We start from the raw sequence: 26950 nt of genomic DNA, 5'->3' as shown, positions 1-26950 counted from the left end.
TCACGATAACGATGGGTTAAACCCAGATCTGTGACTGGGGATGAATGTTTTGTCATTGTGCAAAATTCTGTCCATCATCTTGTGTGTTTTGCTGTTCACCCTATGTGGGAAGGGTATGCCCAGACGTGGGTCTCGTGCTCACTACGCCACTGGAGTCAAGCTATCCTGGCTGATGAAGGCTGATAGCCAGAAACCAGTCCTAGGATACTTGATTCCGGTCCAGGGAAGACATGGCTTGGCAGTTCGGTCTGGACCGTTCCCATGAGGCACAGGGTCAAGACCGATTTGCATATGACCATGTCTGAACTGGGGTGGTGTGGTGAGCAAAAAAACGATGGATTTAAGCCCAGATCTCATAACTCGGGTGAATGTATGACATTGTTCTGCATTCTGTCCATCAACTGTTGTTTTTGGAAGAAGAAAGAAGCACTAGCCACCACACAATGGCATGCAAGGTTATGGCAGGCAATTACCATGGAACGTATGAGTAACATATACAGAGACAAATTAAAAAACTTTGAATACTCCTTGAGTCTCTGGGTCACTTATCTATCTAGTGGGCTCGCACTAACCACCTGCCCCACGAGGGTCACAGCACTACACCGTTTCAGTTTTAATCGGAGCCATCATGAACATAGGAGCCTACTCCAGGGTCAAGTCTGCTACACTGGAACTCCGAAACCCCGTCCATCCTAGGTTATTAATTTTGCCCCACTAGGATTTGCTTTTCATCCTTCCACCCACGCCACAGCTCCTTTTCACACACCCCGATCCCTACCCTCAAAAGAGAAAAATAATTCATTGGTATTCCATGAGGAAAGGATCTGGGGCTCAGGGAGGGATAGGAGCGAGGGAAAGGACTGCCCCTACAGATTATATGTATATGTTTATTGTTGTTATTCTAGTAATTTGTTGCATCAACCAGTAATGTAGACACATAGGTAATACTTGAAGAAAACTGTATGGGATGTGAATCAGACCACCCAATAGAATCTGTAGAAGTACTAGATTGCTAATAGCTATAGCCGAATGTAAAGTTGAATGTATTACCATGCTTTTTGAATGATTCCTTATAAAACTTAATAAAAATAAGTTTGACAAAAAAGGAAGCTTTACGAAGAACACAGAAATGAAAAGCAGTAACTCATGTTCAATGTAGAAAAAGTTCTACAAAACAACTCATCTGATAGTATGGCAGAAACACCACGAAGACACAAGAAGAAGAATGTTTAGAAGTATGTTAATACATAAATTTGGACTTTTTTTAAAGCAGTATAAGAGAAGAACAGCAGTTTACAAGCAAAAGAACACATAGAAAGTGTAGTAGATAAAGCATTTGCATTGAAGAAAAAATTATTTATCTTAATATTAAAGAGCATGAGAACACTGGCTGAAACAGTGTTCTGTAAAAAGAGGAAAAGCCAGAAGAAAGACTTGTTAGAACTAATTTTTGTTTAACAGAGTTTCTTCTGAGAAACCAAACTGTGTTTGTATTTGTTGGCGATGGAGTCACTACCTCACTGTTGTCTGGCAACAGTTCTGGTGCTACTATGTCAATAATCCCGACCCTATCGGAGAAAGAGTTCATTAGACTATGCAGAAAAATGTAATCTGGCTCCCTCTCTGACCCTTTGAGGCCTACGCAATTCAGGGAATCTCTTTCCATTTTTCGGGGCTCGCTTTGCAAAATTATCAATTCCTCTTTTTCACCTGAAACAGTTCCGGCCTTATGGAAACAGGCATGGGTCTCGCCCATTCTAAAGAAAGTTACACTTGACCCTACCAAACCTGAGAATTTCAGACCCATATCCCTTCTTCCTTGGGTGGACAAAATTGCAGAGGCACATGTTAATAACGTACTGACTCAGTTTTTGAACTCTAATAACATCCTGGACTCTTCACAGAATGGGTTCACAGTACGGAAACGGACCTGCTGGCCATAACTGAGCATCTGCGGTCTAACATGGATACCGGTCAAAGTTTTTACTTGATCTCAGTGCCGCCTTTGACACAGTTTCTCATTGCATCCTACTCCAAAGGTTAGAAGAAGTGGGGATGAAGGGGTCTGCTCTAGAATGGTTTCATTCTTTTTTGACTAAAAGATCTTTCCGTGTGTCTGCCCCCCCCTTTCCTTTCTAAGGTCCATCCTATTAATCAGGGGGTCCCCCATGGGTCGGCACTGAGCCCTTCTCTTTTTTAATCTTTATGTTCAGCCGTTGGCTGCAGTCACCAAGCAATGGAACCTTACTATGGTCTCCTATGCGGACGACACGCAGATTGTTATCACTCTGGCTGAAGGATCCTCTTCGACTGCCTCTAGATTTATAGAAGGGATGACCGCGGTAGCAGAATGGATGGCTGTTAATTGCCTACAATTAAATGCCACCAAACCTGAGATTCTGTTGATCGGATAGTCTCTGAAATAAGGATTGGTGGCCCACTGCCTTGGGTGTTATCCCTAAACCCAAGGAAGTGGTAAAAAACCTTGGGGTCCTGATGGACTCATCTCTTTCTTTTCAAGATCACACTAGGCAAGTTGCCGCCACCTGCTTTGGCCTTCTGCAATTCCTTCGGCCTGTTCTGAAGTTCTTTGATCCTCCTATACGACAATTGATTGTTCAGGTCACTATTTTATCTCGCTTGGTCTATGCAAGTTCCCTCCTCTTGGTGGCGAATAAGGCAGAAATACTCAGGATGCAGCGTGTGCAAAATGCGGCTGCCAGAGCCCTGGTGGGTCTTCCACGCTTTTGCTCTGCAACCATTACTATCCATAGGCTGCACTGGCTTCCTGTCGAAAGGAAAATTCAGTTTAAGACTCTGTGTCTTTCCTTTAAGATACAGAAATCTGCTAGTCCTGATCTTTTGCGCAATCTGCTCACTTTCTATGTCCCCTCCCGCCAGCTTCGCTCGGCCGGGCAACTTCTGGCGGTCGTGCCAAGAGTTAGGCTCTCCCGTGCCGGCGGACATTCCTTCCGCCACCTTGCCCCTAGGCTATGGAATTCTTTGCCTGAGCAAATCTGGGGCATTGAGTGCCTGTCTGCTTTTAGGAAAGCTATTAAAACGTTTCTTTTTCCTTTAGTGTAGCTTATGATGGGATTTTTTGCCACTTTTAGTCTGCTATGTTGCTGTGCCCTCATACGGCCAGCGCCGGGATGCCCCTATGCTGGGGCAGCTGCGCGCTCTACAAAACCTATTAACATAACATAACGTAACAAAAGCCAGTCGTAATGTTGTTCTGTACTCAAAAACTGAACAAGGGAACAGAGATAAGTTGCAAGAAGTTGCTGTTTATTTATTTGTGAAGGAACTCTTTGACTTGTCCACACAGCAAATTATATATAAGTACTGCTTTGATAAGTAAGAGGATAACAAAATGCCAGCTAGAGCAGTACATAATAAGTTAGAATTAGTATCAAATCCACAAAAACTTCAAGATTAAAATGTTTACAAATCTATTCTCATACAATATATAGACCCTTTTCAAGCCATAGTTCACATGGAACCAAAGACAGGACAATTACATACAATAGAGCTACAGAAAGGTCTTAAAGGAAGAGTTGTCTACTTGCCATTAGATTTTAAACAGAATATTGAAACTGTAGGGGTAGACAGAGCTATTGATGAAGCACTTATCACATTTGTAAATTGTGTGCCTATCAAGAGAAAGAAAATATGGCAAGAGTTAGCAGATGTTAATACATTTAAAAGAACATCATACCTTGTACAAAATCATTTTTCTTATAAAAATGTACATGTTGTTCAAAATATAACATATGGTAATGAAACATTACCATCAAGTGGACAGATTGAAAAAGTGGATTGATCCAGATCAGAAGACATTTATGGACACTACAGCATCCATCCCCTGAATTCTAAAGAATTAATTGGTATTGCTATTGACCTCTTTCAAATAAAACAAGCAAAAGGAGCTCCCATGAGTGTGTGGGAGTAACATTTAGAGGCTCGCTGTTTTCCACAATGTTTCACACTGGAGCAGGTGGCCACTATAATGACCGCCTGTACAGATACCAGCAGCTGAATACTGATCAACCAGATTATATTTAGAGAATCTAAGATTTTTTCAGTACATTCCATACATTCTCAATCTTTTTTCAAGAGTGACTTGTCTGGACTATCATATGCTGCAAACCACATTCCTGAAGACAGGAATTAATCCTCAAATTCTCTCTGCAAAGAAATTCTTGAAAAAGTTCATGGAAAGGATAAAAAAAGTTCAACTACAACTTGATTAATTTGATGGCGCCCCAACGTGGCACCAACGAGTATTGGTATCGTCATCAGGGAGAATTCAAATCTGTGTTGAAAAACATAGATGCATCTACTTGGTTTCTGACACTCAGTTGTGCAGAGAATGCGTGGGACGACCTTCTTGAATTCTTGAGAGAGATGAACTCAAACATTAAGGACATCAATGTGAAGACAGCAGGAGAGCTTTGCTCGTTTGATCATGCTAATTTTTGTAGATTTATTTTTTAAATAACAGGTTCCAACCATGCTATCTTTCATCCTTTCATCTTCAACAAAACAAAACCTCCTCTTGGCAAAGTTACTGATTTCTTTAGGTGTAAAGGGTACCAAGCAAGAGGTGCTCCTCATATTCACATGCTGCTATGGATAAAAGAGACAAAAGAAAACGAGGGATGCCCTAATCACCTCATCAAATGCTCCAAAAATGGGACTGAGAAGCAGGGAAAAATACAATCAATGCTATATCTAATGATTACATAAGTTAATCATTGATACCACTCGAAAATTCCAACATTCTTCTTTAATTGAGTACGTCCATTTATATTAATATTTTTTTACTGGAAGTATACAACTGTATGGTGTGGTGCATCAAGCATTGAATTCTCCTATGTACAAAAACAATGCAAAACAAGACGAATAAATTACAAATAGAGTTGTACAAAATACACCATAAAACACTCCTATCTTTCACACACATAATTATTGAGGGCTGTGCATAACATTTACCACATTCCCTCTGATTGATAGTCTCTTGGGTCTGTATGCATATACAAAATGAAAATAATTGGTATTGAAACAACATACAGTGTTTTCAAAACATATTACAATCAAAAAACTTTTGAATGAGGTATTGACGCATTTCAGCCTTTAATTTTTAGGCCTCTTCAGGACAGTATGGAAGACGGAGCACAATATGTGTCTCAAAATATCATTCGGCCAACCAAACAAGGAAATCCACACCCAGACCAATTCTTCAGTCAGAGCTTGTAATACACGATGGACCAACTAGAGTGGAGGCTAGGCCTGCAGGATCTACCAGAAACACTACAGGTGTAAAACCAATGTAACAAAAAGCATAGAAGAAGGGAAATAAGCAGTAGTTTGATGTGATGGTTGTTTGGTCAGATACAAAAAATTAAATCTGATAAACCATAGAAAACGTAGTTGCCAAACTCCAGATCAGAGTATTTCTATTTGACACTACTGCAACTTTTTAAGCCTTGGTGTACTGAATCGGAATTACTTGGAGACTATAACTGCTGCGAAGATTCTTTCAATGCTGTGAAAGATAGCATTCAGTCTTCCCAAACTATTTATGTTAAATAGACAGCATTCAGTCTTCCCAAACTATTATGTTAAATGATGGGAATAAACAGGAAGAATTGATCAGTCAAAGTTCTGTACCACTGAATCAAGATCCTCTTGGACAACACATTTTTGAAAATAAGCCACCTGCAACGGAACAAGCAAGACAGGAAACTTTTGATTTGAACAGTTAGTTTAACAACTAAATGACGAGCATAAAGAAATGTATATAGAAGTGGAAGAGAAAATAGAGCACTGATTCCTCCATGAGAAGAACTAATGCAAATGATCATCATGTAAGCCAATAGTATTATATCTCAGCGGTCTAGCTGGCACCAGGAAAAGTTTTTAAATTAAAATTCTCACAGCTCACCTACAGAGGACAACAGAATCTAATTTATTGTGTGTAGTAACAGCACCCACTAGATTAAACTGCACACAACATAAAAAAATTAAGTAACATTAACTTCTTATGCTTCCTGTTGAACATGATAATAAACTGGAGTATCAGAAGTTATACAATGAAGCATGTAATGAAGCCTCATAAGAACTGAATAAACTGACAATTTTAATCATTGATGAGGTGAGCATGGTCTCAAACGTAATGCTTGACTTCATACACTTGAGAATGCAACAGATTTTAAAAACAGAGAATGATGTGCTGTTTGGAAGAAAGCATTCAATTGTCTTCATCTACCTACTGCAACTTACCCCTGTCAAAGGACAGCCTGATTTCAAGACACGTCTGCATGGTAAAACTGGGAGTTCTTTAGAAAGTATTGGCAATGTAAACATTTAGCTAAACTTCCAATACAAGGAACTACTGGAGAATATGTGTCAAGCATCTGACAAGCAATACAGAAAGGACATTTGAGTAGGAGTTCTGACAAAGGAGAAAAAACATACCTTAGAAAGTCGACTTGTCAAGAAAATATTCTCTAAGAACAGAGCAGCACAGCTAATGTTTACTTTCATTGAAGAAGGCAAACCCATAATCTATTTAATGCCTACTCTTCAAGAGTGCTCCAATTTTAACGAACAATTACTAAAACTGGAGAAAGAAGAAATGTTGGAAATGGCAGCTATTGACAAAATGGAACACTGAGGGGTAACAGTATTGCTAAGTGGAAAGCTACAAGCAAAAGTGGACTAATTGGAGAAAACTGTATCCAGGACTGCAGGATTAGAAAAGTGTTTACGCATGTGCAAAAACTGTAGATTATTTTTGCAGCATAATTTAAATATTGAGGAAGGATTAGCAGATGGTGCAATGGGGAAAGTTGTTGATTTCGATAATTTTCAAAACAGGGATGAGGTTGAATAGTTAGCCATAAAATTTGATCGGACAGATGGCATGTAACAGACTTGCTGATCTGTTGTATGTTTTTTGCTTGTGAAAGAGTTTTCTGTCCGGCAGAAGCAGTTACCACTGTCTCTAGCAGGCGCTGTAACTATCCATAAATCTCAAGGTATAAGTGTAGATGCAGCTTTTATTAATATTGGTAGTACTGTATTTAAAGAAGGTATGCTGTATGTTCCATTTTCTCGAGTTAGAGCATTGGCCAGTTTAATTTTGGTTGGTTTTGATGACAGCAAAGTTAGTGGTAATGCAAGTTGTGTCAACTAGTACAATCGGTTAAGAAGTGTATGTGCTCCTTATTTAGGACAATACCCCATTCATGAAAAATGGATAATCTGCCCAAAGTGGAAACTCACAAAAGAATCTATGTTGGTTGCTGAAAAGAAGGACAAGAAGGAGAGCAAGGATAGTGTTAAGAAGAGAAAAACTGGAGAATTAGGAAGATATTGTAGGTTACCAGATGTCAAACACTTCTGGCATCAACTGCTATGCAGGTGTTGTTCTCAATGTACTGTTTCATTTACCACAACTTATAAATGCAATTTAAAAGAAACCTTACATGATATGTTCTGCACTGTGTGCTTTGCTGTAACATTTAAACAATGAGGGGACTGTAATACATTGTGCTTCAGGCATTCACGATCTGGCAGATAACTCTAGTGGGTCAGTACTATTTACTTTGAACACTCAACAAGATGCACAGGAATTTATAATGGTCTTCCTTTAAGTTTTAGAAGCAGAAGGTATAAATATAGATGGTTTATTTGGACTGAGTTATACATGCAACCATGACTGTTAAGATTGCTCTCTTATGTCTACCACTCAATTACTGAACAATTTCTATACTTAACACTAGCTTTTTAATTTTTGATACTTACTCTTTTATTCTTGTTAGTAACCACCCTTTCTTTTAAACAATGTATTGTAAATTGTGAGTTTTAATTAACTGTGCAATAAACTTCATATCATATACCTATACTTAACACTAGCTTATTCCAAAGCTGTGTTTTTTGACAGATTGATCAAAATGGGTAACCAAAATATAACCTGCCCAAATTGTACATCAGATGGTATGTCTACATTGCATATACAAAGAAGTGGAAAATACCTTATATTAATGGTACAACAATGCAGAGCAGATGGATCTAAATTGGAAACCAAAATTACAAACTTAAAAGCAGAAGAATCTACATTTCTAGAAGAGCTTATACTACAGTGTCTATCACCTTTCACGAAAGACAATCTGAAACGTCTGGACACTATACTTTCTACTTAAAGAGTGACACTGGATGTAAGGAATACAATGACACCAACTTTAAATTCAAACAAAAACTGTGTTTCAAAGTTCCAAATTCTTACCTCTTGTTCCATCAACCAAAGTTCTAAGGAGGATTTCTGATTAAAAAAAGTGATGTACAGTATTTCTTCTACATGGATCATCAGGGTTTAAGATATCGTTTGGCTTACCAAGTGTGATGTTTTAAAAAGGCACTCCAAAATTGTGCTTTATATCTATTGGTAGTATTGTACCAGTTATAACATTAAAACAGTTATTTTTAACATGTTTGTTTAGATTAGTTAACTAATTGTAGGTAAAACCCTTGATTAAATAATTGTAGTGAGTGCAATGCATAGTGTCACTTGTTTTTAGTGATATACGGGTGCAGTGTTTTTCTATAATCTATGTGATTGATCTTTCTCCACTGTTCGATGAGACTCTTTATACAGTACATCATTTATGGTGTACAAGTGTGAAAGCTGAGAACAGAAAAAAGGAAAAATGAAATGTATTACTATAATGTGATATATAGCATAAGCAATATGTACTGTTTTGTTTCTGGAACTATGGAAAATGTAAAACTAACTTATATTTATGTTTCTTTTCATTTTAAAGCAATGAATGACATCACCTACTGAAGTATCATAAAATATCCTAATCAGTTCTTTCTATCTTGTTTAATTCAAATAGATTATCAAAGTACACACCAAGGCAGAGAGTGAAACAGCCACCAACACATCGAGATTAAGCATGGGCGAATTTTGCGAATTCGCGATCCGCGAATTTGTGAATTTGCGATCCGCAAAATTCGGGAATTTGTGTGAATTTGCGGATTTTTGTTTTTTGCGTGTTCGCTGGTTTTTTGCGTGTTTGCGGGGTTTTTTGCGTGTTCGCGGGGCTTTTTGCGTCTTCGCGAGCCGCTTGCATAGCGAAGTTACCCATGCAGTCGTTTATGGGAGAGGGAGAGAGAGATAGATAGATGGATAGATAGCTAGATAGATAGATAGATAGATAGCTAGATAGATAGATAGATAGATAGATAGATAGATAGATAGATAGATAGATAGATAGATAGATAGATAGATAGATAGATAGATAGATAGATAGATAGATCGATAGATAGATAAAGAGAGGGAAAGAGAGAGGGAGAGAGAGAATGAGAGAAAGAAAGAGAGGCCGGATCTCTGAAGGGCCAGATTCCTGAGTTGCCCCTACAGAACATACAGCTTTTTATTTTTAGCAAAATGCATATGAAAATTGTGCTGTAAAGGTCTCTTTTAGTTTAACCCCTCCTGACAACTCAAAATGGGTGTATTTGCCATCCTCTCCCTTCTTCATGTTTTTTATATCTGTAAGTGCTTCCTGATGAGGTTTAATTCCTTGGACAGGTGCCTCGTTGCCTACTTGTAACTATTCTCTGACCCTGCTTCAAGGGTCAGAGCAGGGTCAGAGAATAGTTGCAAGTAGGCAACGAGGCGCTAGGAAGCAATTAGCAGCAGGTGTCCTAGTTGAAGTTAATTTGTTTGTAACCCTTTTGTAAAAGGTTACAAAGAAATTAGGTTCAACTTTTGCACCTGCTGCTGTAACCCTTGCTTGGCTGAAAATTCGTCCCCGCTGATTCGCGGATTTTACCGAGATTCGCGGATCGCGAAATCGCGGAAAATCCGCAAATTCGCCCGCGAAACGGATTTTACAGCCACCCTTAATTGAGATACACACCATTATAGCCTTAACCAAATCATGCATCCAGACAGCCACTCACACACTACCCAATCACTCATCAATATACCATTCACACACCCATTCACTCACCCATACAGGCACTTATCACTCACATACCCTTTTGTTTAATTGTACAAATATTCACTCACTTACTCATACAGAAACTCAGACACTCACTCACCCATACAGCCACTCACACATACTGTCACGCACTCATACAACCAATCACATTCACTAAGTCATTTAACCACTTATACCCACTGCCTGACCCAAACTCTCCTCGTGTACCCACTCACTCACTGATACAGCCTCTTACTCACTAATAGAGCTAATTACACACCCACTCACAAACTCATACAGACTCTCACACACACATACACCACTTATGTAGTCACTTACATACCCATACAGCTAATTAAATACTCATGTGTTCACTCATACAGCTAGTCACAGACAGACTCCCTCTCCCACCCAGAGAGCCACTCACTCATCACCACAACACTCAATACCCATTCACTCACCCATAGGGCTTCCATGCACCCACTTACTCACCCATAGACCACTGATGCTGGCACTCACTCACCCATACACTACTCATGTACCCACAAACTCACCCATCCAGCCAATCATGCACCTTTTCACTCACCCATACACATACTCACTCACCCATACAGCACTCATGTACCCACTTACCCACCCATACAGGCACCAAAACACCCACTCACACCTATACTGTACTGACGCACCCTTGCACTCAATAACACAGTCACTAACCCATACAGACACTAATACATCAACTCACTCATGCATACAGCCACTTACACACACTCACTCACCCATAGTCACTCACACATCCACTCACTCATCTATACAATCAGTGACACACTGATAGACATAACAAGACATATTCACACAGTTACAAACATACATTTAGCATATCATTTTTCTTTCTTAACCTAGAATAAGTGGTTCCAACAAGAGCCTTTTTTAATTTTTTCATTTTTTGTATTTTCTAACAATTTTGGTGTTCATTTGGTGATTTTTTTCTTTAAAAAACTGTAAAGCATAGTGCTCGTGAACAAAAAGCACAAAAGTTCTGTAAGAAATGGCATGACATGTAAAAAGAAACTTACACTTATGTATGTTGATAATCTCAACAAGAGCAAAGATTGACTGCTACCCCATGCTGTAAATTTTTCTTGCACTTGAGGCAGAATTGTCCCAGGTTGGTAAATTTAGGAACAGTTACTGGAATGTCTGAGGTTAGCTGAGCAGCTGATAAGGTGCCTACTTCTCCATCGTCTCCAGTGGATGTTGTTTGCTGGCTCCTTTCTCGTTGTCTCTCTCAGATGATTTCCATGAACAGTTTTGAGGTGCTTCAGCATGCTAGAAGTACCACATGAGTACTTCTTATCCATACCAGTCACTTACACTGCAACTTTTTAGCTATGACTTTTTTCTCTCCTGTAGGAATGCTGAAGAATTGCCATGCTATGCTTTCTTTCTTTGGGCTTTCTTCATCCTCTAACAAAGCGCTTTCATGGTCATCCAACAGGAGCAGATGCCATTTTTGGGAAAAAACAAAGTAAAACACCAATACAGAATTGTTAGGAGAGATACAGAAGTGTGAAAACTCACATCCACTTCTAAAAGATGGAGAAAATGGATGGGAGCTTTTTCTAGTAATGATTGAAAGGTATTTCAACCTCTCAAATTAATTTGTTCATGTGTCACATGGGATTCACAATGACATCGCAACACCATCAGATATTCTGAAAGTGTATTTAAACAAGCTTTTGATCCTCATTAATGAGTCCCACTGGTGATTTCATACCTACATGTGCTTTTTCCATACGGATGAAGCATTGCATTCTTTAGCAGGATGCTATTCCTGTTTTTAACCCACATCCTTGGGTTCTATTTCTCATTCTCTATTAGAAAAACATCAGGATATCTGCCAGCTTTGTGCTTCAGCTCATCCCATTGAGGGAGCTAGGGTAGAAGAATAACAGGGAAAGGAAAGACCTTACAATAATGTATCTAACTTTTCTCATGGAGGGAGATAGGAAAGTATATTGCACTTATGCAAACTGAACCCCTTGCTTTTGGATTTCTGCAGTCACTGCTTTGAAGCTTGCAGAGATTCCAGGGTAGAGAGATCAGTGGCCCATTTTCACACTTACATACATCCTTACATGGTCTGTGCTCAGGTCCTGCTTGTCTTTCCTATCTTTTCCTTTCCACACTACTTTGATAGTCACTTACTCTATAGTGAGGACTACATGCATTCTCCAGCCACTGGGGCTCCCCCATACCTACCTACCCAATCTGGTTTGGTCCATTGTTTCTTATCTGGATGACAACCTTGAGTTTCTTCTAAAATGCAAACAGGAAATAGACACAAGGCAAGTTTAGGTGGTTCCTGGCCGGGGCACCAGCTTGTAAAAGATGAATCTGCTCGCGTGCCTGTTTAAAGTCAGAGCATGTTTACTAAGCAAAAATATGAAAGCATGGTATGAAATAGAGTGACACAGTTTCCCGCTGCCCTGGTGACAATCTAATACTAATTTCCCCCAGTACGCGGAGGGCCTTATTTACAAGAAAGTAATGCAGCGCGGTACCACAGGCATTTGGTTGCGCCATTCTGCATTACTTTCGAAGCACAAATATACAACAATATGACGGAATCCCTGTGCTATCCCCTATGCTGACGCACAATTGGCTACCATGCTCCAACTCACGCACCCTTGCACCATGGTGTATTGGTGCCTACATTGCGAGGATGATTATTTCTGTGCAGGAAGGAATACCTTCCTGCACAAGAACAATCATTACAGATTTTTTCCACTTTCTATGCATGATGCAGAATGAGGCATGCATAGAAAGAGGAAAAACGAGGCAAAATAAAAGTATTTTTCCTTATCGCCCCTTCTTTCGCCTACCCTGGGCAGGAGTAGGATTCTTCTGACACATTCCCAGGTTTATAAAATGGTGTAAATCTGAGAATGCGGCCTAATCCATTGGTGTTGCATGGGAACACCCACAGCAACACCCATAGCACTCCCCTTTCATGCAAAGTGCTGCATGAAAAGGAGCCATATACAAGGCCACGAAAAGCCACGCAGGGTGGCTTTATGTGGCCTTGGAAATTTGGAGTCTCGAACTGCGCCATCAGTGCGTAATAAAAAGTGACGCACCGGCCGTGCAAGGGGCTTGGAAATATGCCCCAGAGTTTCCAGAACCTGCAGGCTTCAACAGAACGTAAGTGACAGGCACGTAGACAATGAGCTCATTTTAGATGTATAACGTCATAAGAAGGATACAGAAGACCCAGAGAATAGATACAAGAAATTTAAACTACTAGACGCTGAGCTAGCTACGTTTACAGAAGCTGCAAGGTCTACTTGGCTGTGGATAAAATGGACATGCAAGAGGGTGTAGGATATCACTGAAATTCTAAGGCAAATTAGTGTGGTTTCTCAAAAGGACAGAGCTGGGCAGCTTTTATTGTTTTCATGTCATGCCTAAGATATTGCTTGTGCTATCAATTGCAACACATCTGTTCTTTCTTTAAAAAAAACTAAAAAGAGGCTTTTAGCAATTACTTACCATTGGTTAGCTTCATTATCTTATTTTCTTCCTTTTGATTGGTTAGCACATGTCGGCTTCACATGGTCCTTGACCCGGTCACTCTACTACCGCACGGCCCCCGTGTGCCCAGATTCTGCTGCCGCTGCCTGCTTGGCCCGCTTGCTGCCGCCTCTCCTTAGGGCCCCTGCTCTCCAGGCTTGCCCTCGCTCCCCAGGCTTGCCCTCGCTCTCTAGGCTTGCCCAGGCTTGCCCTTGCTCTCCCCCGCTCCGCTTTCCTGCTCTTTCCAACCCACCTCTGCTCCCCGCCGCTGCTCTCCTGTGGCCCGCCCCCTTCTCCTGTCTCCCGCTCCCCATTCGCCGCCCCGCTCCCGCCCCCCAGCTGCTCCTCCCTCCCACTTCGCCATAAATGGCGGGGACCGCGCGTACACGCAGCGGCCACGCGCTGCGGGCGCGCCGATTGCGCAGCGAAGACGCGCCAAAGGCAAGCCCGTCTACGCCCGTCCGCAACTGGACCGCGCCCAGCGCCAGAACCCCTGGACCCCACCAGAGCCAGCCAACCCAACTGAGCTACGCCGCCGCCACCGTCCAAGAACTCAACACCGGCCGACATCCAGCCTGCTACCAAGCCACCCCGAAACTCACCCACGGAGCCTTCACCTGCCACGCCTGCTACTTCACCTGCACTCGGTCCTGCACCGCGCCAGCCAACAACAACCACCTCAAGTGCATCCTGCTCAACACCCACTCCATCCACAGGCACGCCGTCGAACTATGGGACCTCCTGGACAAAATGGCACCAGATGTCGCCTTCTTCACGGAAACCTGGATGAACGCCTCCTCAGGCCCCGACATCGCCATTTCCATCCCAGATGGCTACAAGATCATCCGGAGGGACCGCGTCAACCAGACCGGCGAAGGCATCGCCATCGCCCACAGAAACACTATCCGCATCACGACCAACACCGACGACACCCTCGCCACCGCAGAGCACCTGCACTTTCAGATTTACACCGACTCCAAGACCACACTCAGAGGAACGCTCATCTATAGACCCCTGGGACCACGCTCACACTTCAGCGAAGCCATCGCAGACTTCATCAAGCCCACTCACCCTCGCCTCCCCTGACTACATCCTCCTAGGAGACCTCAATTTCCACCTGGAGAACGACCAGGACAACAGCATCACTGCCGTACTAGACAACCTCGCCAACCTCGGATTCAAGCAACTGGTCAACACCCCCACCCATTACGCCGGCCACACGCTCGACCCTGTCTTCTCCTCCAACAACCACATCTCCTTCAGCCACACCACCGAGCTCCACTGGACTGACCACAGCTGCGTACACTTCAACTTCAGGAAAACAACAACCCACCACCGACCTCAACAAACCCCCCGAAGATGCTGGAGCAAGATCACCACCGACCAACTCACCACCTCCTTGCACCTAAACCCTCCCACCAACACCACGGACCCCAACGAAGGAGCCCGCAACCTCACACATTGGATCAATGACTGCGCCAACACCCTTGCTCCACTGAAAAACCCTCCCAGCAACCTCAACAGCAAGAAATCCGCGTGGTTCACCAGAGATCTCAATGACTCCAAGAAATCCTGCTGTGACCTCGAGAAAGCCTGGCACCACAACCAGTCAACGGACAACATGACAGCCCTCAAGAACGCCACCCACAAACACGACCAGCTAATCCGCACCACCAAAGGGTCATCCTTCAGAGAACGACTGGACAACAACACCCACAACAGCAAGGAACTCTTCAACGTCGTGAAAGAGCTCTCCAACCCCAACACCAGCGACAACGACATCACACCTTCTCAAGACCTCTGCAACTCTCTGGCCATCTTTTTTCACCATAAGATCGTCGACATACACAACAGCTTCGGCGCTCAGAACACGTACCCCACCACCTAACCTACATCCCCCACCACCACCATGTGCGCCTGGACTCAGGTCAGCGAGGAAGATACCACCCACACGATGAACACCATCCACTCGGGCTCCCCATCCGATCCCTGCCCACACCACATCTTCAACAAAGCCGACTCCATCATCGCACCCAAACTTCGGGACATCATCAACAACTCCTTCATATCCGCCACATTCCCGGAGAGCTGGAAGCACGCAGAGATTAGCGCCATCCTGAAGAAACCCACCGCAGACCCCTCAGACCTCAAGAACTACCGCCCCATCTCGCTCCTCCCCTTCCCTGCAAAAGTCATAGAGAAAAATGTCAACAAACAGCTGACAGCCTGCCTGGAGACAAACGGCTCCCTCGACCCATCGCAGTCCAGATTCCGAGCGAAGCACAGCACCGAGACCGCCCTCAACGCGGCCGCCGACGACATCCGGACCCTGCTGGACAACGGAGAAACCGCCGCCCTCATCCTGCTCGACCTTTCGGCTGCATGTACATGCGTTCAACACGGTCTGCCACCGCACCCTGACAACCCGCCTCCGCCACGCCGGGATCCAAGGAAAGGCCCTGGAATGGATCTCCTCCTTCCTCTCCAACAGAACCCAAAGAGTCTGTCTCCCGCCACCAAGATCATCTCAAGGCTCCTCGCTCAACCCCACCCTCTTCAACGTCTACATGAGCTCCCTCGCAGCCATCACACGCAAGCACAACCTCAACATCATCTCCTACGCCGACGATACCTAACTGATCCTCTCCCTCACCTACGACCCCACCTCTGCCAGAGCCAGCTTCCAGGGCGGAATGAAAGACATCGCACACTGGATGAAGCTCAGCCGCCTGAAACTGAACTCAGACAAGACAGAAGTCCTCATCCTCGGACCATCCATCTCCGCCTGGGACGACTCCTGGTGGCCCCCTGATCTGTGCCCCCCACCCAAGCCCACGGACCACGCACGCAACCTGGGCTTCATCCTTGACTCCTCCCTCACGATGGCCAAGCAAATTAACACCGTTATCTCCTCCTGCTACAACACGCTCCGCATGCTCCGTAAGATCTTCCGCTGGATCCCCACTGGAACCAGGAAAACGGTCACCCAGGCCCTCGTCACCAGCCGTCTGGACTACGGGAATGCCCTCTACACTGGGACCACCACCAAACTACAGAAAAGACTCCAGCGCATCCAGAACGCCTCAGCACGACTCGTGTTGGACATCTCTCGACACAGCCACATCTCCGCCCACCTGAGGGACCTGCACTGGCTCCCCGTCAGCAAAAGGATCACGTTCAGACTCCTCACCCACGCACACAAGGCTATCCACGACTTGGGCCCTGAATACCTCAACAACCGCCTCACATTCTACACGCCAACCCGCCAGCTCCGCTCCGCCAGCCTCGCCCTCGCCACCGTCCCACGGATCCGCAGAACCACCACCGGAGGAAGATCCTTCACCTACCTGGCGGCCAAGACCTGGAACACCCTCCCCACCCACCTATGACTCACCCAGGACCATCTCTCCTTCAGGAAGTAACTCAAGACCTGGCTTTTTGAGCAGTAGCAGCCTCCCCAGCTCCTTGAGACCCTAGCGGTGAGTAGCTCGCTTTACAAATACTCTTGATTGATTGATTGATTGACTGCTTACCCTGTACCATGAAATTACCCTTACCTCCATTCACCTCTACCCACACCCAAAACCGTGACTTACTCTTACCTCCCATGACCTCAACCCACCTCTGAACCCTTAAATCATGTTTACCTCCTTTTACCTCTATACTCCCTTGAACCCTAAAATAACCCTTACCTTCTGTTACCTCTACCCATCTCCAATCTTTAAAATAACTGTTACCTCCTTTACCTCTACTCATCATAAATCAACTGCAATACAGTACATAGGAATATATGATTATGTTTTCAAATGGTCAATAGAGGGCTTTCTCTCATGTTCTTTGGCTAGCTAGCTGATGGGTTGTACGATGGTACAACGCATGCCTGAACAACACATGCCTGCACCACGCGGTCTCTACCACAACCACATCTTTAGCAGGCATGCCTTTAGCACGCATGCCTTTACCACGCAATTTCATGGTAAAGATATGATGGATAAAAGGGCATGCGGGCTAAAGATCATACCCCTGCCCTGTAAACTGCCCCTTTTCCCCCTGCCCTGCCTCCGGAAAATTAAACCCACACCCCAAAAACTACCATGACCCCAGCCCCTCTCATACTTAGCCCTAAACTATCCCCAACATCCCTAAACTACCCGACCCTGCCCTGTAAACTGTCCCTTCTCCCCCTGCCCTGAGCCCTTAAATTAAGCCCATGTCCCAAAAACTACAACCAACCCCAACCACCTTACCCTTAACCCTAAAAACAATGCCCTAAATCCCTAAACTACCCCGCTCCCTGCCCTGTTAACTGTCCCTTTACTGCCTGCCCTCAGCCCTAAAAATTAACACTCTGCCCCAAAAACTATCTCAACCCCAGCCTCCCTGTCCTGAGCCTTCAAAAACTGTTCCCTGCCTCTGTAAAGTACCCTGATCCAGCACCTAAAACTGTCTTCTGACCTGAGCCCTAAAAACGATCCCCTACATCCCTAAACTACTCTGACCCTGCTCCCTGCCCTATAAACTGTCACTTTTTCCCCACCCCTCCTGAGTCCTAAAACATACCCCCACCCCAAAAAACGACCACTCCACCCCCTAAGACCAAGCCCCAGCCCCACTAACCTCACTGTGTCCTTAGCCCTAAAATCTGTTCCCCACCCTAAAAACTACCCCGACAGCCTCCTGAGTCCTAAAACCTACCCCCACCCTGAAAAACTATTCCTCCACCCACCAAGATTAAGCCCCAGCCCCACTTACCTCACCGTGTACCCAACCCGGACCCTAAAATCCCTATTATCTCCTTTTACCTCTCACCTCCTCTAACCCATAAAATCACCTTTACCTCCCGTTACTCCACCCACCTGTAAAACCTAAAATCATTCTTATCTCCATTTACCTCGACCCACACCTGAACTCTAAAAGTAATTTCGCCTTTTTACATCCCTTTTTCTTCTACCCACACCAAACTCAGAATCACCCTTACCTTTGTTTACCTCTACCTACCCATAAACCCTCAAAGTATCTTTTTTTACAATAACATAAAAAGTATGCTATTTACAAAAAAATACTTTCCTTCATGGTAAAATACTGTTTGGTAAAGGTACAAATGCTTACCTGTATGGAATTTACCTGGTAATATAGACTGCGTGGTAAAGGTCCTGCATGGTAAAGGGTGCATGCTAAAGGCTGATTCCCAAAGGTCCCTCAGGTTTCTATATGTTCGCCTCAATAAATGCAACCTCATGGTTTGAATTAAATATCTGACATCATCAGAATTCATAAAAAAAGCGTACTCACTCATGCCCCAACGCTTACTGTTGTTACGGGAGAGAGTACCGTACTGACGAAGACTTTTTCGGTTTGCCGTTCCATTTCTGTCGCACACCTCATCATTCAAGTGGAATTTTAAAGGGATTCCAGTGGTGTATTCCAGCCCGCATCCAGTTTCGGTAATCGTCTGATGATCTGTTTTATTTAATAGACCACAACGTTTAAGCACATTCGGAAACTCGTGACTATGGTTATTGTTGTTCTCGCTGGAACACGCCCATTATGAAAGCGTTCGGGTAAGAGTCACATACTCACTAATATCAAACACCGGGAATGGCTTAGATTACATTCTTCAACATAATTTCATTTGGGAGGGAGGGCGAGGGGTGGGAGAAAAGTAGACCAAAATTGTTTTGAGTGTGGAAAAGGCCGCTTTATTAGGAAACAGGTGCACATTACAAATATAAAACCTTGGCAACGCCTTACAAAACTATACCTCACTAAATAAATAATTAACTACAAACCCTGCCCCCCACCCCCTCCCCTAAAATTCTTTGGCCCCTCCCCCACCCAACAATACAGCATTAAAACATTACAACAACATTATAAACATCACATCATCAATAAAACATTACGTCATTAATCAAATCATTACGTCATCATTTAAACCCTTTATTCATCAAACCCCAATCACATATTGAAAGCAAGGCCTTCTATAACCATAAACCCTGCCTGACCCTTCACTCCTGCCAATACCCCCCAAAACCTGAACGGTCAAACAATGACCAACTTCCCCTGAACCTGTCAATCAAAGAGTCAATCCTATACTCATCAAACAGTCTACCATAAACCGGACCGATACAACCAAAAACCCCGCAAAGCACCTGTTCCTAGCAACAATACAAATCACAAGAAAAAACCCCTGCACACCTATATCTAAGAAAACAGCCTTTAATCAAAAATTAAAAATATAAAATAAAAGAAGGGAAAAAACCCTAACTTATCAAAAATTGAAGGCAGAAAAAACCCCGGAAAGAAAGACAGAATAAATGGGAGGGAGGGACAAAAACGCTAACAGCCCTCCTAGCCACCAGGTCACCAAACCTAAAATGGTGGCTAGGAGGCGGGAACGGGGAAATTTATAATTGGGCTGGCCAGTCCTACTAGGCCAGCCCAAATGCCAGAACATTCTGGCAACTTCCAGACGAAAACCCCTCGCAGCCCTCCCAAACCGCCCGGGGGAGGGGACCTCCCTGCGGTCAGCTCCCTCCCCCAAGCCCCCCTTGGGAGGGAGGGCGAGGGGTGGGAGAAAAGTAGACCAAAATTGTTTTGAGTGTGGAAAAGGCCGCTTTATTAGGAAACAGGTGCACATTACAAATATAAAACCTTGGCAACGCCTTACAAAACTATACCTCACTAAATAAATAATTAACTACAAACCCCGCCCCCCCACCCCTCCCCTAACATTCTTTGGCCCCTCCCCCACCCAACAATACAGCATTAAAACATTACAACAACATTATAAACATCACATCATCAATAAAACATTACGTCATTAATCAAATCATTACGTCATCATTTAAACCCTTTATTCATCAAACCCCAATCACATATTGAAAGCCAGGCCCTCTATAACAATAAACACTGCCTGACCCTTCACTCCTGCCAATACCCCCCAAAACCTGAAGGGTCAAACAATGACCAACTTCCCCTGAACCTGTCAATCAAAGAATCAATCCAATGCTCATCAAACAATCTACCATAAACCGCACCGATACAACCAAAAACCCCGCCACCCAGAAAGGTAGGAGGGGGAGAGAAACTACGCCACCTCCCTTTCTGCCCCCCCAACCAGTAAACTAGAAACAGGACCGAACCAATATCAACGCTGCATAGCTAGCGAACACGCCAAAACCTCACGTAACTCTAACAAGTATAGGTCCATTCCCACTCTGGACAGGTGAACACCATCATCTCTAAAAAATTCCACTGTCTCAAATTTAATTTCCCTATGGAAAATTCTGCTAAAACCAAGACCACGGCAGCAGCGAGAAACCTCAGAGTTTACTTTCTTCCTGGCCTTGTCAACAGCCCTGGGGTTGACCGCTCCTCTCCAGATCCTGCGCGGTATCAATTCCGTCCAAAAAACATGGCACCCAGCCCAAAGCTCTTTAATAAGGCCCAAATCCCTCTTAATAGCTCGAAGTAACACCACACCTTTGGTAGCACAGAGATCGTTCTCCCCCAGATGGATGACCAGAATATCAGGACATAGCCCGCCCACAATATTGTTGTTAAGACAAGGGATTAACTCTCTCCAGAGCATCCCACCTTTCCCCTTCCAAACCACATTGAACATACGAGCGTTAAAACCCAGAAGTTCTCCAAAGTAACTCTGTGCAGCCTGGACTCGGGCCCACTTCATGAAGGAATGCCCAACTATCCAGACTGTCACCACAGGAGAACGAGGCCCAGCAACCGATCCTACAAAAGAAAACAGAGTTAGAGCTCATGGGAAGGAAGATGACGCATGCGCCTCCTCCGCTGGACTCCTCACGTAGCGCTGAAAGCAGTTTGAAGACCAACGCCCCAATCTCATGATAACTCTTTGAGTCCAACCTCTGTTGAAGGCTTCAGTTGCAGCACCAATCCTGAAAGAATGTGTCCCATATAAGTTCCCATCCAGGCCTAAGTGCTGCAAAGCCTTGCGCAAAACCATGCGGAACTGGTATGCTGTAACAGGGGTGCCATCAATATGCTGAAAAACAAGCGCATCATCACCACCCCCACACAGTGAACGCCAGCGCCGCGCCAACAGTAAAGGGCAAGTAAGCCTAGGAGCACGCGCCTGCAACCACACACCCTTCCCTTTCTTCGTCTGATCAGTTTTGGAGCTGGCCAACCATATATGCACCCCCTCATCAGAACAAAAAACATCACACCAAAATAGGCCACACTTGTATTTTGAACCCAACAACTCCGAAACCCTGAAAGCTCCAAAAAACATGAATGCCATTAACATGGAAAATAAACATGACTCAAAGTCATCTGAACAAACGGAAGGTAGAATAGTTATCAACCGAGCCAGAATCTGCCAAGATAAAGGAGCCCTGAGTCTACTAGTATGCCCTTGCTCTCTGGCCCAACCCTCGAGCATCCTCCTGCCAATCTCCCTCGCTGTCGGAGAATAACCCCACAACAACTTACCCATAAAAGCTATCCCTGCCAATTTACCTGCAATGGTTACCTTGGTCAACCCTTTATCCATGAGGTCTAAAATGAAGTTTCCCACATCCTCAGAACGACGCCCAACTTCCTCACGCCTAGAAGCACCGGACTCCAGAAACTCCCTCCAGGCCAGAGAATAAGCAGAACGCGTAGACACAGACAAAGAACCTACCACCAGTTGTAAGACCCGACATTGCCTACGTGCCACAGATGAATCGGCATCGGGGTCGGTGTTCTGTCTGCTTCCCTCGCCAGTCCACGGAATCTCCCCCACTGTGAACGAGACAGAGCATCCGCAATGTCATTGTCCACACCAGGGATGTGCAAAGCACGACAGTGAATGTTGTGTTTCAAACAACCCAGCACGAAGACTCTCATGAGCTTCAATACCTGTTCATCCCTGGCAGACTGACGGTTAACGATCTCAACTACAGCCATGTTATCCACACGAAAAAGCACCTTCTTGTGTGCCAAGAGCTCCCCCCATAGGGTCAAAGCCACCAGCAAAGGGAAAAGCTCCAAAAAGGTAATGCTGCGACCGCTATTCAACCACTCATCCGGCCAACGTTCAGCACACCATCTTCCATTCCAATATAGCCCAAAACCATCACTGCCAGCAGCATCTGAAAACATTTGCACATCCCACTGGAAGTCAACGTCCCGTACCAAAGGAACACCATTAAAAGAAGAGAGAAAAAATGTCCACATTCTCAAATCTTCCTTGACACCAGCAGACAAGCGAACACGGTGGTGAGGCAAATGTTGACCTGCAAGAGCCCTGCCCAATCTGCGACAAAACGTCCTACCTGCTCTCACAACCCTGCAGGCAAAATTGGGATGGCCTAGTAGCACCTGAACATCTTTCACCAACACTTTCCTTTTCGATAACATGTTTTCCAGCAACTGCAACATTTTCACTTTTTTTTTCCTCAGGCAGTCGAGCACACATTGCCACAGAATCAATTTCAATTCCTAAAAAGGACAAAACAGTTGCAGGACCCATCGTTTTCTCGGGAGCCAAAGGAACTCCCAGATCCTCCATGAGCCCTTGGAAAGTGTCCAGAGCAGACTGGCACTCCGTGGAGCCCGGGGACCCGACAAAGAAAAAGTCATCTAGGTAGTGCGTTACCAGTGAGTGACAGGACTGATGAGTAAAGTACCATTGCAGAAAAGTACTAAAACACTCAAAAAGAGCACATGAAATGGAGCATCCCATCGGCAGAGACTTGTCCACATACCATTGACCTGAAAAATGTATACCCAGGAGACACCAATCATCCGGGTGGACAGGCAACAGCCGGAAGGCAGACTTTATATCACACTTGGCCATCTCAGCAGCTGCGCCCGCTGTCACAACAAGTGACATGGCCACGTCAACTGAGGAATAAGGGACTGAAACAGCCTCTGGGTCAATAAAATCATTGACAGACGACCCTTCCGGCCATGATAAGTGTTGAATAATCCTGAATTGTCCCGGATCTTTCTTCGGGACCACTCCAATAGGTGATATTATTAAATTAAGGATCGGCCAATCATGAAAAGGGCCAGCCATCCTTCCTTCATGTACTTCTTTATTTAACTTGTCTTGCACCACTGCGCCATGCTCAGATGCTGATTTCAAATTAGCAGACCATCTCCTCTCCCTTGAGCCCATGTAACCCAGCCAGAAACCAAATTCAAAACCATCCAACAATTTTTTCTTTACTGCTTCATCCTCATAGTCCTGAAGCGCAAGGCGCAACCTCTCCAACTTAACCGGTGTATGAGCCCTTGGCCCCAACACCCTTAGAACCTCTGGATGCCCCTCCCCCTGAAAACTGTGGGGGCGTCCCTGAACCACCTGCACTCGCCTGTTTCCCCTGTTGGCTTCCTGCTGGCTGGTTATCCCAGCATCTGGAAAATGGGTGTCTCCTACCACAGCCAGAGCATTCGTGTTTAAACTTACAATATTCTCTGCTACAAGATCCCTTGTTGAACTCCCAGCATGCGCCAATTCCTGACTGTGTGGTTGAAGTAGCTCCCACCCCTCCCCGGGTGGGCTTGCCCTGAAATGGCCGGTAAACTAAAGGGAAGCCACTCGCTGTAAAAATAGTCTTCCCCCCTGATGCAGATCCCATGGTATGCTGCCATAAGTCAATATCTAGCTCCCCCCACTTGGCCTCCGGATCCCAAGCCATCCTGGCCCTGAACTCCTCATCATATTGGGACCAAGCAAACCCCCCTCCAGTAATCTGCGCCTTGCGTATAACATCCATGTATTTAAAAAGAGACACGCTGCGCTCTGGAAACTTTTCACAGTATACACTCGCATAAATAAGGAATGCAGCTGTCCAATTTTCAATGTTTAAAGAGACTCTAGGGCGTTTTGCCAACTCAAACTCCTCTTCCTTAGACCCTTCTTTGGACCGGACTTCCCGGTGTAGCAGCTTAAAAAGTTCAACATACTCACCGTTCCAAATACGTTCTTTTGTAGTCAACATCAAATTAGCACCCAAAGGCTTTGTGACCCCCATATAAGGTAACTTTTTAATTTTCAATTCCTTACTGGTCAATGGCTCTTTAACTGTACTGGAAGCACCAGTGCTAGTACCACTCTCCACTTTACTCGTGACTTCCACAACATCATCAGTGCCCACAGCAGTGTCCTTAACGTAACGTCCTTTCAGCAACCTCCCCTCACCAATAAAAACATCGCTTTCCCCTCCTGTGCCCACAGACACCATAATAGGTTTGGCCTGTGCAGCTAACTGCTCACCTGGCAACAGAGAGACCACTCTCGAAGGCTCCGCCCGTGGCGTGGAAGTCAATGTGTCCTGTCTGCGAGGCGCCCTGACCGATGGGCCGTGCTCTCTTCTTACTTGCACTTGACTTTGTACCACTGGAGCCTGAAAAACACCACCAGACACATGAGAGGGCACCCCCCCCCTCCACGTCCCGTAATTCACCTTCCTCAGGACTATCCTCGTCATAATCCAGTACCACTGAATCCAAACCAATAGGCAACACATCAGTACGGGTCTTACCTAACCCGGTATCAACAATAGTACATTTTAATGTTTTTGAAGAACCTCCAGGGGGGGGGGGCAGACTGTACCCGCCTGTAACTCCCCTTGCGTTGACTCTGTGGCTCCATAGCCGCCGGCAAGGTATGCAACCTATACCTGCTACCCGTTGGGGCCAGCGGGGTCACGCCGGACCCTCGTGTGCTGACCGCGGCGGGTTCCCTCAGTGGAACAGAGAGGGCCGCGCTAGGCATTCTCATCGCTTCACCTTGGCGAAATCGGACTGGACCGCGCCCTGCCAAGTCTGGACCGCCGCACCTATCCCTATCCTGAAAAGAAAAAGTTTGGACTGGTGTGCTAGGGTCCCTGAATACAACACCTGAAACAGACCCTGTCCTCTGCAAATTAGCATCAACAACCATCCTTTGAAACCTATCCAAAGAACGCCCTCTAATACAGCCCCTCAAAGGCACTCCCCTGACCGGAGAGTCGCCTACCATTTCTTCATCATCACTCTCATCCAAGTTATCCCCCGCCACCGCTGAAGAAGAAGCCTGAAGAGGGCCCCCGCACCCCAAACTTGGCCCTCACCATCCTTCTGTAAACCACGCTGCGCCAAACCTGCAGTACCAAAATGCTCCCACCCAGGAGAACCAAACATAAAATGTGGGCCTCTTGCATCCCCAGTCCAACTTGGAACCGCATCCCTAGCCCCCTGAACAGGCCCACCACTCACTTGCTTGAAAAACCCCTCACGCCCCAACATCGTGCCCGGGAAACCCACACCCACTGCACTCCTCACACCAGGTTGGGAAATTCCTACAAAATTATCCACAACTGCCCCTCCAGGCCCCGCCAACCCTGGGCCAGGCACAGGTCCTGCCCCATGTATGTCACAAGAAAAGGCTCCATGACCCACCTGTGACACCCTCCTGCCATCCCTCTGCAAACGGTCATCCACCTCCTGAAAACCAGAAAACACAAACCCCCCTGACCGAGAAACCTCCTGGCCCAAAGCAACACCAGACATAGAACCACTTTCGCCCATCTGGGCCCACTCTCCCTCCCCCCTGGAACCCCCCCCAACAGACAAAGCAACACCCACCGAAGAACCAGGGGTAGAGAATAATAAAGGGCTGCCCACATTACTCTCCATCTCCCCCTGCGCAGTACCAACATCATGTGAAGAAAAAACCTGGCCAGCATGAAGCCCCCTGTCTTTCCATCCCACCTGATACAGACCGGCTGAAAACCATATTATCAGCAACATTTAGCCCTGGTACAGAAAGATTAGAAGGGGTTAACAACATTCTGGCGCCTGTGTCGATGTTAAGCTGAGTCTCTGCCACAAAACGCTCTGAGACATGTAAATCAGGCCGATCGTGCTGCTGGGCTGCCCCATGACTATCAAGAAATTGCACAGAGCCCCTGCGTGCCCCTCGCGCAGTCACAACGAGCTCAGGCTCCACGCGACGCTCACAGAGAGGGTCGGATGCGGAGAGTTTCTTACTCCATCTCCGCCCCCCCCCCTCCCCTGCTTGGCCGCTGAAACAAAATCTGAAGCAAACGCTTCAACAGACAAACCCTTTCCCGCCCGCACCGCCGAGGAAACCAAAAGCGCACCTGCCGCCTCACCCGACTGCCTGGGAACCGTGTCAGTTGCCGCCGGAGCTCCTCCCGCCCCAACCGGCAACCGAGGACGCACAACAGGGGCCGGTCGCGCGTCATTAGCGCAAACCACGGGAGCGCCTAATGCCACCGGAGCTCCCCCCTCCCCCGCCTCCACACGCGCCTGCAAGGAAGGGGCCGGTTTCCTCGTACGGGACCGGCCCCTTTCGCTTACCTGGCCTGAACGCCTTTTCTTGGGCGAGGAACACGCCAGCACCGCCG

Source organism: Lissotriton vulgaris, chromosome 2_1 (assembly GCF_964263255.1).
Source record: "Lissotriton vulgaris chromosome 2_1, aLisVul1.2, whole genome shotgun sequence".
NCBI classification, from domain to species: Eukaryota; Metazoa; Chordata; class Amphibia; order Caudata; family Salamandridae; genus Lissotriton; species Lissotriton vulgaris.
The sequence above is the reverse complement of the archived record's forward strand: the minus strand, read 5'-3'. Positions refer to the sequence as shown.